The sequence below is a fragment of the Accipiter gentilis genome, unplaced genomic scaffold (genome assembly GCF_929443795.1).
Source record: "Accipiter gentilis unplaced genomic scaffold, bAccGen1.1, whole genome shotgun sequence".
In the NCBI taxonomy this organism is placed as follows: Eukaryota; Metazoa; Chordata; class Aves; order Accipitriformes; family Accipitridae; genus Astur; species Astur gentilis.
Window position 1 is genome coordinate 277,202 of NW_026061042.1, and position 17,761 is coordinate 294,962.

Here is a 17,761-nt window from a genome sequence, read left to right on the forward strand (position 1 = left end):
TAAAAATGAAACTGTTCCAATCACCCTGTTCACTCCTATTTAAGATATTAAATAGGGCAAATCAGAAGTAACTTGAACCAATCCCTCCCACCCAGCTATAAACCAGGACCATATACAGCCCTTGCAGACTACACAAGACCCTGTCTCATTCCAGCCATATCATTAGCATAAGCTGTGCAAACCCATGCAAATCAACAGGTTTTCCAGGCATAAAAGCAGACTCCAACAGCAGTTAAGCCACTTCTTACAACTGACAATGTCATACTTCCATCACTGATTATAGCACAAGAACAAAAGAGAATGGGTCCTTATTGTCCTTCATGAACTTGAGGGGCTGCAAGAAACCAGTGAAGTTACAAGCCTGGATTCTGTAATGTCGCTACCAGCATAATTTCCAGATCAAAGATCCGGCCTCCTGTTAAGATCATCAAACATATTTTTGAGTTCGGAGGACAGGTCATCACAACACTATGTTAGGTAGAGTATAAAACCTTATCATCAGATTCTCAGCTAGTTTAAGTCAATGTATTCTGTGTGTTCCGCTGAAGTCAATGAAACTAAACACACTATCATAGGAAAGAGATATTTCAGCACGCCTCAGACCTGGAAAACTATCTTGAAAAATGCCCGTAACTTTTAACACACTTCCCACGATCTCTCAACAGCGAGCAGTAGTAAGACCCTAACAGTTACTTGCAACCTATTTCTTGCATAGCATTCATTTTTATTTTAATTTTAAAAGGGGCAACTAATAAATAAGATTTTTGCAGCTACTCACAAAAATCAATAAGCAAAGACATTTGTTCCAAGACTTAAATTTCTTGTCTAATTTAAAAAACTAGCAAAGCTCTGTAAAGTAAAATAGATACATTTACCTACTAATGTAGGAAACTACAGACAAACTTCAGGAAATGACCAAAGGTGCAGAGGATAGGCTAACGCCTATTAGCATTAGGTAGAAAAACAAGGTAAAAAAGGTAGAAATGCCTATTAGCATTAAGGTAGAACAACAACAACAACAACAACAACAACAACAACAAAACCCCAGAAGTTCTACAGAAAAATGAGTGAGCAGCCCACAGCACTGGCAGACAACAGATTTTTTTATCCCCGCTTCCTCCACCCCTTCTTCTTATCCCCCCACCCCCGTTTTTTTTTAAAGGAAATAATTATTCTATTCTGAAACATATTGTCAGTGATGCAGTTGAAGCCAAAAGTTTAAATGAGTTCAGGAGAGGATTAACCGAATTCTAAGACATGTGCCAACACAACCGCTATAGAAAGCATCTGCATCACGGTGAAATGCAAACAGCTACTCTGAGAACGACACATTATTCTTCACTAAATTTGCCTTTTACCCTGTTGTATAGTTACTAATGTTGAAAAGAGTCACTGCTGTGCAAGAAACTAAAACTTACAGCGCTTCATGCTGGGAGAGAACTGTGGCCCATCAGCTCGTGGCTGTGAAGCCTTACAACTTAACACGTTGCAGTTGCACACCAACAAGTTCTGAGGCGGACTGCTGACTGTATTCAATAGTCACAGCTTATGTAGGAGGATATGATAAACTTGACTTATTTGCCTTTAACCGATGCTCCAAATATTTTAAAGTCGTTCTTAAAGCAGGTTACTGGTTTGATTACCCTTCATACAAAATCCTCCTTCAAATGGAGGTTTCTCTTCTCTTCTTTTCAGATTTAAGGCATGAACAGAAACCACACCTGCATCATCACTGAAATCAGTGCCTATTTTTCAATAAACTTTAGCAGCATCAGAATTCATCCTCAAGTACCGTTCATAAAGCAAATGCTTCATTCTTCAAAACTTTTTTTAGCAAAGGTTAGTAATGCTGTACCACAGACTCCCACGCCCAGTCACGCATGTTCTTCCCGAGACTGTTACGCAGCTTAGTATTTTAAAAATCGCCATCCTAACTGCGTACCTGATACTACTGGTTCTCCCCTTTTTAAAGTCTGATGTTAAGGAAAAGCTGCAAGTCCTACAAAACCAGGCAGACTTGCTTGTTCTTGCCAAAGAGAAAAAGGTTAAGCATTATTAAAAAATAAGACTATTGCCTACCTCTAAGTATCCATAAAGCTATCAACACGAACCGTATGGTGGCTTGTTAGCATCGCTATTTGAACACGGGCATGCAAAATGTCCTTCAGTTAAATTCCAAACTCTATGAATTAATTGGTGGGCAATTCCCCAAGGATAAAACGTCTATCAAAAGCCAACAGTAAGCCAGAAATATCTTTCCGTTTCATAGGGTAAAAAAAATGATACAGTGAATCCTGAAAAAAGAAATCGATATTAGACCGGGAACGCCTATATAGTTATAGGGCAAGTAATAAAACATTTAGTGTTTTGATTTTCTTTTTTTTATTTATGTCATCACAATAGTTAGACAAACATGGAAACATTTGCAACAGCAATACTTGGGCCACTTTAAAATCTTGGTAACACTGAAATACAGGGCAGCAAAAACTAATGATGTGGGGAGGGGACTTTAGGTCTTCTTATTTTCATACACATTCACACACACACACACACTCCACAACTCCAAAGAGCTATCTTAACTATGTCTGCCAGTAAACGGAAATAGTAGGCAGAAAGGAACCATATCTATACTAAGACAGTTAGCTGTGCCGTAAAACTGAAGATCACTGCAACCAGTGCCATCTTAAAGAAGAAAAAACAACCACCAACAACAACAACCAAAAAACCTGAAAGGAACCATCACTGTGCATGTCATAAGCATGAAGTTATTTTGACCTGATGACTACTCTGCTCTATACTTTAAGCATCATTAAGTTTTTATGTATTTTCAAAGTCTAAGGTTATTCTTTTAAATGGCCTACTTGTAGTGGCAGCCCAAGTAGCATTCTGGAGAACACCACAGTGCCCACAACTTCTACAGGTCAGTGCAGTCTGATCAAGCACTGCATTTCTAGGGGAGGAAAACAAAAAACCACTACCGCTCATTTATTCAATTGAAAAGCTTATTACCTGCACCTTCCAAAGCAACAGGCTACAGGAACACTGAATGCAAAGTAAACCAGACCCATCTGGAATACTCTGACTCAGTCTCAGCTCCAAGTTACACATCTTTCATTTCGTATTTGAAGGGATTAACAGCATTTGGATGCACAGAAACTGTCTTTACAGTGAAGTCTGCAGACCTCCGAGTCAAAAGTTAAAATGTCTTCCTAAATTATAACAGTATTAGCACTTCCTCTGAAAGGAGTGAAAAAAACACAACCAGGGAAGGAGGAAGTGACACAACACCAAGGGTTTTTTTCCCAGAGATTACAAAATCCTGAGAGAACAAGATGCTTGTGCTATCAGAATAAAAATCCCCAAAGAAACAAAAGAGTTTACCTTTCCCTTGGAAAAGTTACTTTTGAGTCAAGATCTGCTCTTTTTCTCTCCCAACCTTGAAATCTCTCTTCAGCTTAAGACTCTCTTCTACTGCAGTAGAAATTTAGTGCACATGCTGGAACCTGGACAGAATCTTATTTAAAAAAACAAACAATACAATAGTACTACAGTGGCTAGAAATCTTTTACATATTCTGATGAAAAGACTCAACTTATTTCTAGGAAATAAAGTGTTTGGGGCCAAAGCCAACAGATGATGTTCATGTAAGGTTAAATTTTTATTAATTTTTTTTTTTAAATTGATATATTGAAAAAAGCTGGAGAAGGAAGCGGGGACAGAAATGAAAAACCACTCAGGGAGTCAGTGGTATAGATTGTCACCATGCAACCTAAATATTGTAATTGCAGATCACATAGTCAGAACAAGCCAGTCAAAAGTAGCACACTCCCTGGGAGAGGGGGGGGTGTCTCTCCCCTTGTCTTTCAAGCCAAGACCCAACTAGCAGAAGGCAGCTTTTCTGTCAGATAAAGCAAGGCAAAAGGATCATGTACAGCAACTTCCTTGCAGCCTCTTGCTCCTGAGCACCCTTCTTCACCTCTTTCTCTCTTTCTTCTGGTGATGGGAAGGCAAAGCATGTTCTGTTCCTGTGAGCCCATACTGCTTGTCCCTATAGTCACAGCAGGCACCTGTGATTCCTCTCCGAAGACATTTACGCATAGAAATCAGTTGAGTGGTGTGTTACGGAAGCATAAGCTGCAGTGGACGTGATTTTGAATCAGTTAATTTTGTGCCCACCATGACAAAATAAAACCAGCAATTTCTTACTTTATAGAAATTCTCCTAAAGTAGTAGTTGCCCCCAATCGCTGTCAAGTTTTTGTATCACAGGAGAACAAATGCAGCCAAAAGAACATTTTCTCTAAAAGGACCGCTCCGAACTACACAAGCAGGCAGGCCCAGGCAGCTCCCAATTTAGTTAAGGGTACGTACACAGCACCACTTAGTGGTGCAAGCGGAGTCACCGCTGACAGGAATGAGAAGCTTGAACACCAACCTTCCCGCCCCGGCCCCCTGGACACTGCAGCCTGATCTTGACAAATTGACCGCCTGGATAAAGCAAGCTATCTGGCAACTAAAAAGATCCATTGTACTTTTCTGCTCAGTACACCTAAAGATACAGATTCACCCTCGAAATCTCGGCAATTTCTTGAATACCACCAACACTCAGAACAGGTTTCAAATGGCAACGTGGCAGGACAAAGTAATAAATGCTTATCCTTAAGTCTGCTAACTTTCTAAACCTTTGCCTAGACCTTAAGGAAATGTAAAAACAAACAAACTACTTCAAAGTTCAATACACGAGCCACGCAAAGTTAAGGCTATCAAGTAGGAACCTGATTACAAGTATAAATCATGCAACAGCTACTCTATGACATGGATGTCCTGAACAGATCATCCTCTACAGTGTAAGTCCAAGGTACAAACCCATCAGCACCTTCTTCCCTCTCTGTATCGCTGTGGTTACCTGCTCTGTGCCCAGAGCCAAAAAGAATCCCGACGTTGGAGTTACTGTTCCTTTTATGCCCACCCCCATACTTCTTTCCCGACGGAGAGGTGATGCACCTGATTTGAGGTGGAGTGCAGACAACCTTCTCATCTAGTGCTGGGCAGTTTATTTGTCCCATAAACAAACCCCAGGAAAGAGAATGCACGGTTGGACGGGTGCACTTGAGGTTTTGAACACGCGGTAGCACCGTTAACTGCTGAAAGATCAGGACTCTCTGCCGCTCCGTGTCCATGTCACGACTGCCCTCACGTCCCCAGTCTGCACCCAGCTCCTCCAGGGTGTGCAGAGGGGCTTCCAGCCCTGGCTCAGCAGGCGTCCACATAAGATCCCCCAGCCAAGAGGGGGGTGTATGCTCACCTGCCACATCGATACCGTGGGTACATTAAAAGCCACCCCTCAACTCTTTCTCCAGAAGTGACTGGGGGAGGCTTTTCAGTCATCTGGCTGTAAACCCCCTCCCCCTCAGGGAGACCAACATCCAGGCATGCCTTGCTCTAACTCCCCAAATCCACTGCCCTCCGAGGAATAAAAGGTGTCTGGGCCACTCCCCCGGCTCTAATCTGCAGATATGCCTGGCTTCCCAGAAGTAGGCTGAGAAAGCCAGCATTAAGGCAGTCCTTCCCACGCCCAGATCCACAAAATCCTCAGAGAAAAGAAGAAAAATAGCCACTTCACTGCAGCATGAAGTAAATAAACTTGGGGGACACAGGAGGCCAGTTCTCCTGGGGTCAATGGAAAGGAGGGCTAGATGCAACGTATCTGAGGATTTTCCATGTGCACAGCTGAAACAGCCATGCCTCAAGCAGGGATGCGTCCCATTTATGGCAGTTCCTCGCCACTTCTCATCCCCAAAAGACAAACTCGGGCCTCTGCCTTCTCCGTGTGTAGCTCCCCACTCCCTTCAGCATGGAGCTGCGAGGCTCTGGGTTTGTGGAGAACCACAGGTGGGAAACCGAGGCTACTAATGGTGACCACAGAGAACAGACCAGCTCGGAGGGGGCGAGGAGGGTTGATGCACAATTTCTACGTTTGAATTTGTTGGGAACTTGGTGGGAGTCACAGGCTTGCAAACCACAACCCCAGCTATCCAGGACAAGGGCTTCCCCAGATCACAAACCTCCGGGGACGGGGACGGCGCCTGCGCCGGCGAGCGAACGCCGGGCTGCCCCAACGCGAAGCACGGCGCATGCGCCCGGGAGGCGCGTCCGCACGGCTGGTCGGGGAGCGGGCGCAGCGGGAAGCCCGCGGAAAACCACGCGAAACCGGCAACGCTCCTGAGTCTGACCTAGTCGGACTACGCCGCGCCCGAGAGCCGCGCTGCTGCCCGGCTGCCGAGTCCGCGAAAACTACAGCTCCCGGCATGCCCCGGGAGGCAGCCTGCCCTGCTGCCTGACCCCGAGGGGACGCCGCTTCCCTTCCCCCCCACCTCCCCACGCCAGCGCAGCGGCAGTTCCCGCCGAGCCCCCAGCGCCGCTCCGGGTAGCTCCGGCACGGCGCGGCCCCGCTGCCGCTCCGTGCGTGCAACACGGACCCCGCCGTCCTCCTCGGGGCTTTCCCCGGGACCCGCCGGCCAACTGCGCAGCCCCGCCACGGGGCCCGGTGAGCCCCCACCCCCGCGCGCCCGTTCTCTCAGCCGCCCTGTCAGCGCCCCACCCCCCACCCCCGCGCGCCCGTTCTCTCAGCCGCCCTGTCAGCGCCCCCCCACCCCCGCGCGCACGTTCTCTCAGCCGCCCTGTCAGCGCCCCACCCCCCACCCCCGCGCGCACGTTCTCTCAGCCGCCCTGTCAGCGCCCCCCCCCCCCCCCGCCCCCGCGCGCACGTTCTCTCAGCCGCCCTGTGAGCCCCCAGGGCTCCCCCTCGGCCTCGGCACCCCCACCGCCCCCGGGCCACCCCCGCCTCTGACGTTCGCGCTCCGAGGGGCGCCCGGCCCCGCTCACCTTCTCCCTCGGGGCAACCGCAGCCTGGTCACTGCTCAGCTCCGCTCCTGCCTGGGCTCCCGGCGGCCCCTCCCCCGGCAGCCCCTCCCCTTGCCAGGGAGGGGGCGTCGCCATCAGCCTCTCACTGCCCGCACCTGCGGCTCCTCCAGCCCCGGCCCGCAGCTGTGGTACCGAAACCCGGAACCAAACCCCTCACCACCAAGGTGAAGTGAAGCAGCAGGCACTGCCTTGACTGAGTGACAGATGTCAAGAGTCATCTGATGTGGAAGAGGTGTTAACTGGGGTCAAAATACAGATTTTATTACCCATCTGATTTTAGTTCTAAGACTTGGCGATTGCCAGGTATCATCTTTTCGATTTCCCCAGGTCCACCCGCGAGCGAGGCCACAAGGGAGATTTCTTCCAGAGAGAGGATAGAGTTATTAAGTCTCAAGACCACGATTTGCTTTTCTCCTTCATGAAGAGGTGAGTGGATCATATAGCATCACTAGTCACCCAAGCAGTTAAGCCTGAACTTTTCACCTGTCCTTTAATGCCGTCAACTCCAAGCTAAATTTTTCCCGTTATTAAGAGGGGACCAAAGATCATGTGAAGTATTATTATCCTTTCTACAAATACACCCCCATCTTAGAGCTTTAGCTACTAGAGAAGGTCTTGGGAGTTTGGGGTCAGAGGAGCTAGCTGCAAGTACAAACTTTCATACAGCTCTGTTTAGGATGTGTGATGTTTCTCTGGTTGTCTAAACCGGTCTAAATTTCCACAGATGGTCCCGACTCTGGGTGGCTCTAACAAGGATCCTGGAACTCCAGTAAGTTCTAAACATCGTTTTATATTTTAAACATGATCCCAAGTTCCTTTTTGCACTTGTCTCTACGGTTTTGGCAGCTGACAGCCCCGAGGGGTGCTTGTACAAGTTTCTCCCGAAGGGCGAGTAAATTAATTCTTTTGTCCGTGAGGTGGATGGTTTGGTAACGTTATAATTCACAACGCTATAATTCCTTCTTTCAAATTTAAAAAAAATAATTGCCTTTTAAATCCATCCAATTTAATCTGCTAAAATGATTCTCGTTGTTCTACCTCTTTTCTCAAGTTTTGGTTAAATTCAATGTCAGTATTCTCCACGGAACTAGATTTTCATCTGACTTTGGAATCGGAAAGGCAGGCTGTTACTGAGGTTAAACTCTGTGTCTTTACAAAACTTTGAATCAGTTACAAAACTAGATTATTTTTTTTAATTCAAATTACAAAACCGGTTAATATCAAGATGAATAGCTCAAACAATAATTGTTTCATTTTGTTTATCTCATGTTTAGAACCCCTCAAAAAAACCCACATACACCCTCTGAACACGCAAAAAGATTATTGCCCTCGACAATATTCCTAATAGCAACCCCAACATTATAAACTTTACACAACTGTTTTCCCAAATAGATAACGTGAAACTTACTTATAGATTTTCCGTTTTAAAGGGACAGTTTCTTTAGACTTCCAGTTTCTTGTTGGGTGCTTTCTTTATTCTCGAATAATGAAGCCAAGGTTCTTCTCCCAGACCTTTACTGCTACAAGTGTTGTTAAAATGACTCGATACAGTCCTTTCCACTTCTCGGTGATTTTATATATATTCAGTCTCCTGGTCGGAAGGGATGCGCTGCTACGTCCAGTTCTAAGGGTCCAGCTGTGGAGACATACTGACAAAGTTCTTGAAAAGAATTGCTTAAAGAAATCATAACACCTTTTAAAAACATATCTCCAAAGGCACTCAAGATACTCAGAACACAGGACTCTTGATATGGTCTTTCATACAACATTTCCTAAAGACTTGACTTTTCTTTCTCTTCTGGCTATACTCCGATTCTTAATAGAGCCACGGGTAACGCTTTAACCCATGTGAGGAGGGAGGTTTCCTGACAAATTTTACTCGACTGTTGCTTAAGGATATAGTTCATTCTCTCTCTCTCTCTCTCTGCCCACACACTTGCTTGTGGTCTATGTGGGGTGTGATAGTCTCAATCCATAGATAATACTTGGCTCAACTTGTCTCATAATCTTTGCTATAAAATGAGGGCCATTGTCAGATGACATTCTTACAGGCACCCCATATTTTGGTATTATCTCTTTGAGCAAGACTTTGACTACTTCCCTTGCTTTGTTGGTGCGACAAGGGAAAGCCTTGGGCCACCCAGTAAAGATATCAACTAAAACTAGGACATATCCTTATTTTCAAGGCAATTCTATAAAATCAATTTGCTAATATTCTTCTAAAAAATTTCCTTATTTAATAATCCCAAAGATGATCTTATTACTGGTTCGGGGATAATTTTACATATACATTTCACGTCCACTTATAATTGTTTAAACAATCTTTGTCATATTTCGCTTTCTGTTTCCCAGTATACTCCGTGATGTTCAATGGGGCATTTTCTCTTATTATTGTGGGTGGGACTATTATTCGACCTGTCGGTGTTACAGCCTATCCTGTTTCATTTTGTTAGCCTGCAATCTAATAATTAATTCTTCATCTTTTTCATTATAATTTGGAGTTTCTTTAGGCAATTTTATACCTTTCTCTGGAACTAGTGCTAGGATGCCTTTTTCTGCAGCCTCTTCAGCAGCTTTATCAGCCAGTCGGTTACCTGCGTTAGGACCGGTCTTACCTAACGGATGTGCTTTACAGTGCATCATCGTGACTGCTGTTGGTTTTTGAATGCTTTCTAACAATTTCAGTATTTGTTCTGCGTGCTGAACGGCAGTTCCTGGTGCAGATAACAGTCCTCTTTCTCCCCGTATCGCTCCATGCGCACGTACCACTCCAAAAGCATACTTTGAGTCTGTCCAAGTGTTGACTCGCTTTCCTTGACTTAGTTCCAGAGCTCGAGTAAGAGCTATCAATTCAGCCTTTTGGGCAGAGATCATCGAAGGCAAAGTTGGCAACGCAAGTACCTCCTCAGTAGTTATTGTCTATCTCGATAAAACGTTTTCCTTCACAGATGGAACCGCTTCCGTCGGCATATAGTTCCCAATCTGTTTCTTCTAGTGGCACATCTCAGAGATCCAGTCAGCTGGAGTAAACTCTTTCGATTGCCTGCAAGCAGTCACGTTCCAGTTCTCCTTTAACTCGGTCAGTTGTTGAAAACGCAACAGGGTTAACAGCGGTAGTAGTTTTTAGGTAAACATCATCTTGTTCCAGCAACAACACCACTTGGTATTTCAGCATTCTGCTAGAGGATAACCAGTGCCCCCCTTTCCGTTTTAGCACAACAGTTATCATATGGGAAACGTACAGTAATCCTTTCTCCTCAGGCGAACTTACGAGCTTCCTGGATCAGTAGCACAGTTGCACCGTTGACGTTTTTTCTTTTTTGGAGGAACCTCTGCCCTCCGGGATCCCCAGTGATTCCTTCCAGACGTCTCCTAGAGTCTTTAGGCCTTTTCTTATAAGGACCGGAGATCCCAGGTAGCAGCCCCAGACTTGTCTAATGAGGCTACCCAAGATGATTCTTCTCTTTTGCAGGAAGCTCTCTTCTCCGGGATCGACCCAAGACTCCTCCCAGGCGTCATCCCAGAACGTTTTGACCTCTGCGTTCAGGACCGGAGATCCCATCTACCTGCCCCAGACTCCTCCAAGTAAGTAGCTCGAGACATTTTTGTTCTCCTGTAGAGAAATCTCTCAACTCCGACAGCCACCTGAGACTCCTCCCAGGCATCTCCCACAGTCTTCTGTCCTCTGCTTTACCTACCTAAGGGGTCAGGGTGAAGCCCCAGACTCCTCCAAGGAAGCTACCGTTGAGGTTTTTTTCTTTTTTTGGAGGAGCCTCTGACCTCCGGGATTCCCTGTGATTCCTTCCAGACATCTCCTAGCGTCTTTTGGCCTTTTCTTATAAGGGCCGGAGATCCCAGGTAGCAGCCCCAGACTTGTCTAATGAGGCTACCCTAGATGATTCTTCTCTTTTGCAGGAAGCTCTCTTCTCCAGGATCGACCCAAGACTCCTCCCAGGCGTCATCCCAGAATGTTTTGACCTCTGCGTTCGGGACCGGAGATCCCATCTACCTGCCCCAGACTCCTCCAAGTAAGTAGCTCGAGACATTTTTGTTCTCCTGTAGAGAAATCTCTCAACTCCGACAGCCACCTGAGACTCCTCCCAGGCATCTCCCACAGTCTTCTGTCCTCTGCTTTACCTACCTAAGGGGTCAGGTAGAAGCCCCAGACTCCTCCAAGGAAGCTACCGTTGAGGTTTTTTTCTTTTTTGGAGGAACCTCTGCCCTCCGGGATCCCCTGTGATTCCTTCTAGACGTCTCCTAGCGTCTTTTGGCCTTTTCTTATAAGGGCCGGAGATCCCAGGTAGCAGCCCCAGACTTGACTAACGAGGCTACCCTAGATGATTCTTCTCTTTTGCAGGAAGCTCTCTTCTCCGGGATCGACCCAAGACTCCAAGACAAGCAGGTGAAGGAAGCCTTGCTGAAGCTTCAGAGAAGGAAGAGGGTCTTTCATTCCGTCTAGCTGGCGCTCTAGGCTTTCACCTGTCTCCTGTCTTTCTGCTCTTTCTTCTTGAGCTCTTGGGGTATTTGTCACGGAAGGTTAAGTGGTTAAAAGTGTCCTGGTTTCAGCTTGGATAAAGTTAACTGTCTTCCTAGTAGCTGGTACAGTGCTATGTTTTGAGTTCAGTATGCAAAGAACCTTGATAACACTGATGTTTGCAGTTGTTGCCGAGGAGTGTTTAGATAAAGTCAAGGATTTTTCAGCTTCTCATGCCCAGCCAGCGAGAAAGCTGGAGGGGCACAAGAACTTGGCACAGGACACAGCCAGGGCACCTGACCCAAACTGGCCAACAGGGTATTCCATACCATGCGACATCCCATCTAGTATAGGAACTGGGGAGTGGGGGGGGAATCGCTGCTCGGGGACTAGCTGGGTGTGAATGGTGGGTGGTGAGCGATTGCACTGCGCATCATTTGTACATTCCGATCCTTTTATTATTGCTGTTGTCATTTTATTAGTATTATCATTATTAGTTTCTTCCTTTCTGTTCTATTAAACCGTGCTTATCTCAACCCACGAGTTTTACTTCTTTTTCCGGATTTTTTCCCCCATCCCACTGGGTGGGGGGGGAGTGTGTGAGTGGCTGGGTGGTGCTTAGTTGCTGGCTGGGGTTAAACCATGATAGAGACAGAGTCACAGCAGCACAGAATGGATGCTGAAAGAGACCTCTAGAGATCATCCAGCCCACCTCGGCTGCTTGAGCAGGGCCAGCTGCAGCAGGCTGTGAGTCTGCTTCTCGAAGGTTCTATTGGCTGCGTTGCTCCCAGGTTGTGGAGCTCGCATGGGAAATGGGCAATGAAGAGGGATGAAGTTTCCAGGCACTTTCTGGCCGGTGCAGTGATTTTTTCTACTCTTAAAAACTCAGTTGGGCTCAGCACAGCAAGGAGCCACAGCAAGGTCTTCAGTGCCTGCACTGGAAACTCTGCGTATACTCCGGCCAGGGAGCACCGCAGACACCCTTCCCTCCATGGGCCCCCAGTTTCCAAGAGAGCCCATGCCTTCAGCGGGTCCCAAGCGCCCTACCCAGGCAGGAGCACGGCACAGACCAGTGCGTTTAAAGCTTCTCCCGGAGGAGCCCGTGCAGCCCAAGTCGTTGAAGAGGGCGGTAGCTGGGAGCCTTGTGGAGGATGTCCTGAGGAGGTGTGTGGCTCCAGGGCCACAGAGCCCCCAGGCAGCTCCCCCAGGCAGAGAATAAAGAGTTTGCTCCCAAGGGCTTGCTTGTGCCTACATTTATTGATGCCAGGCCATACTGTGTCTGGGTGTTTTCCCTGCAAAGTTTTCCCTCGTCTTCCTCCCTCCTACAGCCTCGGTCAGGCCAAGACCCAGTTCTACAGGGAATCTTAAGTAGGGACGAGAAAAGGAGTCAATGTTTCTGCCTTGTTTAGAAAGCTTTGTGGCTGGGCTATTGGAGGGGCTGGTCCAGCTCTGTAAAGCTGTACTCATGCCTTCTGTGAGTCCCATAGGTGGGCGCTGTTGAAGGCTGCGCCTTGTTCTGTGCGTTTATTCTCTCGTCCCCTCACGACCTCCTGATGGGCCTTGGGGTTCCTACCCAGGCCCGTTGGTGGTCCTGTGTCGCGGTAGAGACGGACACGACAAGTAACAGATCATGCAAAATGGCTCCTTTATTGTTCTAACACACCTTTTTATCCCCTACTTCAGAGTATGTGTTAGTAGATGATTGGTTTAGTTAGTAACGGTTCTTCTTATCGCTATCTTGTTTTTGTACCGCTCTTCTCGGATCTTCCCAGACTTTCAAGGATACACTACAAGCTGCTCAAGGTCGCGCTGTTCTCGAACTGTCAGGCATTTTGTAGACCCGTTGCATCCCCCAACAGTCCTGTCTGTGTCGCAACAAGGGACTGGCCTTCAAAATGAGGCTTTGGGCCCTAAGAGAAGGGTTTGGAGCATAAAAATGAGGGTTTGGAAACTCAGGATGTGGCTTGGACCCTGAAAACGACTGGCTGGATCCTAAAAATGAGGCTTTGGAGACTGAAAATGGGAGTTCGGCAACTAAAAAAGTGGCCTTGGGCTCTAAAAAGGAGACTTTGCCAACTGCAAGGGAGCCCGTGGACCCTCAAAATGGGGGTTTGGAGCCTGAAATGGGGCTCTGGAAGCCAAACCTAAGACTTTGGGAAGGGAAAACGAGGCTTTCTGCCCTGTAAGTGTAACTTTGGAGCCTAAAAGCGTGGCTTTGTGCCTTAAAGCTGAGGGTTTAAACCCTCCAAGTGAAACTGCGGGCCCTAAAGAACAGCTATAGGTCATAAAAGGCCAAATGGTTTGGACCAGAACAATGAGGAGTTTGGCCCTCCGGATGAGGCTTTGGGCACTAAAAATGGTGGGGGAGATGCTACATGTGACCCTTTGGGCTCTGCAAAGGAGGGGAACCTATTGGTGTCGATAGGGCCCCAAGACATGAGGCTTTGGTCCCAAAGAGAGGGCTTGGGTCACTCCAGGGGAGGCCCTCAGCTGTTAAAAGAGGCCTTTGGACCCTCCAATGGAGAGTTTGGGCCCTAAGAGTGGGGCTTTGGAAATGAAACTGAGGCTTTGAACCCTGCATTAGGTTTTGTGCCTTCAAGGGATGCTTCAGTACCAAAAACGAGGGCTTTGCGCCCTAGAAATGGGTCTTTGGAAGCTCCAAATGAGGGGTTGTGCGTTAAACAAGAGATGCCTTGCACCCCAGATGAGGAGCTTGGCCTCTAAAATGAGGCTTTGGGCCCTCCAATTGAATATTTGGACCCTCAAAATGAGGCCTTGGGCTCTCCCTAGTTGCAGACTGGATCCTAAAAATGAGCCTATGGTCCCTGGAAAGGAGGCTCTCTTCCCTGAAGAGGAGGCTTTGGAAGGTAAAGAATGAGGCTTGGGGCTCTAACGGTGGGGTTTGTGCTGTAAAAGGAAGGTTTGGGCCTTACAAATGGGTATTTGGGCCCCTGCAATGAGGCTTCAGGACCCTAAAAATGAAGGGGTGGATTGTGGAAACGATTCTTTGGACCCCGAAAATGAGGCATTGGGCCCTAAAACTGAGGTTCGGAGCCTCAAAATTTGAGTTTAGAAACAAGGTTGCGGAGCCTGAAATGGGGCTCTGGAGTTTATAAATAAAGCTTTGGACCATCAAAATGAGGATTTGTTCACAAAAAAGAAGGGTTGGGACGCGAAAAGGAGTATTTGGACAGTCGAAACAAGGCTTTGGGACAGAAAAATGTGTACTTGGGCCTTATAAACGAAGCTGTGTACTCTAAAAAGTGGCCTTCAGTCCTAAAGCGTTCAGTCTTCTATTGGGATGCTCCCTGTGGGACAGGAGGACAATTGCTTTGAGCTGCCTCTATTTCAGGAAGGATTACCTACATTTGCCTTCCATCTGAAATACTGCTTAGTGCAACTTGTTGGGTTGTTTGTTTTTTTAAAATTGGGGAAGTGTGTGTGAACAGCTGAGTGCTAGTATACAGTGAATTACCTTCCCCTGCTGAGAGTAAATGGGTTTAGGAATAAAAATACCCGTTTTGTATTACAAAAATTGGTTCCCTTGAAGATGCAAGTGCTAACTGATGGACTCCTGGCTGACAAAATCTCTTCCCAGCTTGCTTAAACATTAAACAGCCTTCACAGTGGCGTTCAGATGATCTCGTGTGATTTCTTGCAATTAATCATGGTTGTCTGAAGCGTACCACTAAAGCATAGTAATGTGTTTTGGTTGTTAAAAAGTAGGAGGAGAAGTTCATGGAGACATCTTCTGTGTCGGGTTTCAGTGAGTTCAAGCTATTGTTGTGTCCGGTTGAGAGTTTCTGATGTTATTTTTCCCTCTTTCGGAGGGAGGTGAACATGCCCATCTCGCCCTCCAGGAGCAAGGATGCCATCTCAAGCCCATGCCACCCTCAAAGCTTGCGTCCTGGAGTTGAGCGTGGAGGGGCATCACCCCACGAAGGTTTGGTGTGTTGTAGCAGTCGGTGCTGTGAGGTCTGGTGGGTGGGTGGCAGTGGGGTGGAAGCAGCTGTTGGGGGTTCCGTCATTTGCATAGCCCAGCCCCCCCCGCATGCTTCAGAATGTTGGGGTCCCTGTGGCAGTTTTTGAATGGTCCCTCCCAGTTGGGTCAACGGACCCAGCGCAGCCAGAAGATCCCGTTGGAGCTCCTCTCTCTGGCATAAATCCCTCGGCGTTTGGGCTTGAGAAGAGGTAAAGTTGGACTGCAGATCTCCTTAGGTGACCTTCAGGAGCTGTGGGCTGTGGGTGGGGACTGGCTCTCTGTCTCTGGTCCAGCGACTGGTGTCATTGCTCATAGGAGGAGCTTTATCAGGCGAATCTGCCGTTTCCCTTCTTCTGGGGGTTACGGGAGCCGTTTTGGAGGTGAGGGAGATGTGAATTCCCGGTCTTGAGCCAACCTGGATGGAGCAGAGGTGGACTGTGATTTGTCTGACCTCAACAGTGTATCTGTAACGCAGTTGCAATCGTCTCTGCCTGCACAACTGGCATGAGGTCCTGTTTTATTTTAAAGGAGACGTAGTGAATAAAATCAGTGAATCTAATGGGCGGTCTTTCTGACCAAATATATAAACGTTTATTTAGGATAAGATAAACGGTCCCTTGAAGCACTGGTTACACGGACTTAACTCTGTGTTGCCTAAAAATGGGACCAAGTTTGGCTCGGCCGTGGGCGTCTACATTAGAGACATCCACGTTTAGTCAGATGAATCACACCCCAGTCTCCTGTGTTCCTCATCAGGTCTCTGGCAACTCTGCTGTTAGCCCTTACTGAAGCCAAGTACAGTCTCTCATTGATTGATAGATTGATTTTAACAGAAAGGAAAGTCAGTCTTAGACATTTGGTTGCGGAAGAAAGTTTGTGTTTGAAGATCGTGCTTGGATCTTTGAGTAGGTCTAATTAGATGCCTTTTCCTCTTTGCTTCATCCCTGATAAGCTTAGGCACTCTCTGTTTGTCCTGTTTCGGAGGACCACTGCCCAAGGCGCGTAGCATTGCACAGGGAGATGCTGCATCTCATTTTGCACTGTGAGTCTTGTTAAGTCATCAGGAATGAAGTACTTTTAGGAGATAAGCTAACTAAATTGCACTCAAGTGAAAAAAGTGCTCTATAACTCCCGAGAAATAATACTGGATTATAATGAAAATAGAAGTATTTTGAGCAAAAGATGCTTAAAAAGTTAGGTAAAAATGAAGAGCACGGTGCAATTTTTTTAGTTTGGGTTTTTATACATTTTTGATTTAAAGTTTGAATGTAAACAAATCTGGTTGAATTGATGTGGAAAAGATGCTCAAATTGACAAGTATTTCTTTCAAACAAGAATAAGCAAAGTAGCAGCTAGAGAGAGTGTTTTGGCTTTAAAGTGTTTTGTATTTGTGAACCCAAATCTCCAGGCTGCTGGGCAGGGTGAGACCTGTGCCAGCCAATTCATCTTTTAGCTCCAAGTGCCTTTTGATAGAGATGCAGGTCTCCTGGGGATTGTGGGGACGTGCTCCTGCATCTGGAAAAGATGGCTGAGTTCCTGGTGTAAGAAGGGCACTGGGGTTTAGAGGTCAGAGCTGAGGCAGGTATGGAAGATGGCAATAGCTGTGATCATTAGTGCAAAAAAATTATTTTTGTATATTCAAGCAGGTTTTTTTCTCTCCTCTGCTAATCCAGTGTGGAATATGAGCCAATAAAGAGAAACCGACGCTGTACACGCTGGACACACTTAAGTATTTGTTTTAAAATAGGTGTGAGGTCAAGCTAGAACGTGCTTTGCAATTGGTGTATTTACTGCAGCAAATTTTCTGCTCTTCCTGGCCGTCTTCTGTGGTTTTCAGCCTGCTTCACCTCCACAGAAAGAGATACCGTGCGTATGAAAGAGCCCGTTATGCGTCTTCCCTTAGGAGATATTTTTTTGTGCTCTGCTCTTGAGTTACGATCTGAATTATTTATGCCAACATTTCAAATAGCTTTTGGATTCCCTGGTTAAAGTATTCTGAACCTACCCCAGCTACATGTTACAATGCACAAGTCCCACGAACCATCAGTTTTTATTTCATGTCATTTGTCATGAAGTAACACACATTGCAGCCAGAATGCTGTGTTGCTGTTCCATGGTTTTTTTTACAGTAGTTTTCCAGCTGTATTCCTCGTCCCCATGATAAAGAGTGTTGCCAGTATTTCTTTTTATCTTAGAATACACATGGTAAGGATGGTTGCTGGATGTCTCATCCTTTTTAAGGCTGTGAAGGCATGCTCTGACAAGGCCTTTTCCCAGACCCAGGTATTCAGGGATGCAAGGTGTGCCTATCCCCATCAGCTCCGTGAAGGATGTAAGAGAGATTGTGCGCCTGAAGGTTGAATGATGCTTCTGTGTTAGAAG

General features: G+C 46.6%; 1 long non-coding RNA gene across 1 annotated transcript; it reads left to right on the forward strand.

The window, feature by feature from the left end:
- Positions 1-10,398: 10,398 nt before the first annotated feature.
- LOC126037320 (uncharacterized) lies at positions 10,399-11,477 on the forward strand. Its single transcript, XR_007505609.1, has 3 exons — positions 10,399-10,508; positions 10,839-10,951; positions 11,281-11,477. It is a non-coding gene; the product is annotated as an uncharacterized LOC126037320 (long non-coding RNA).
- Positions 11,478-17,761: the final 6,284 nt, after the last annotated feature.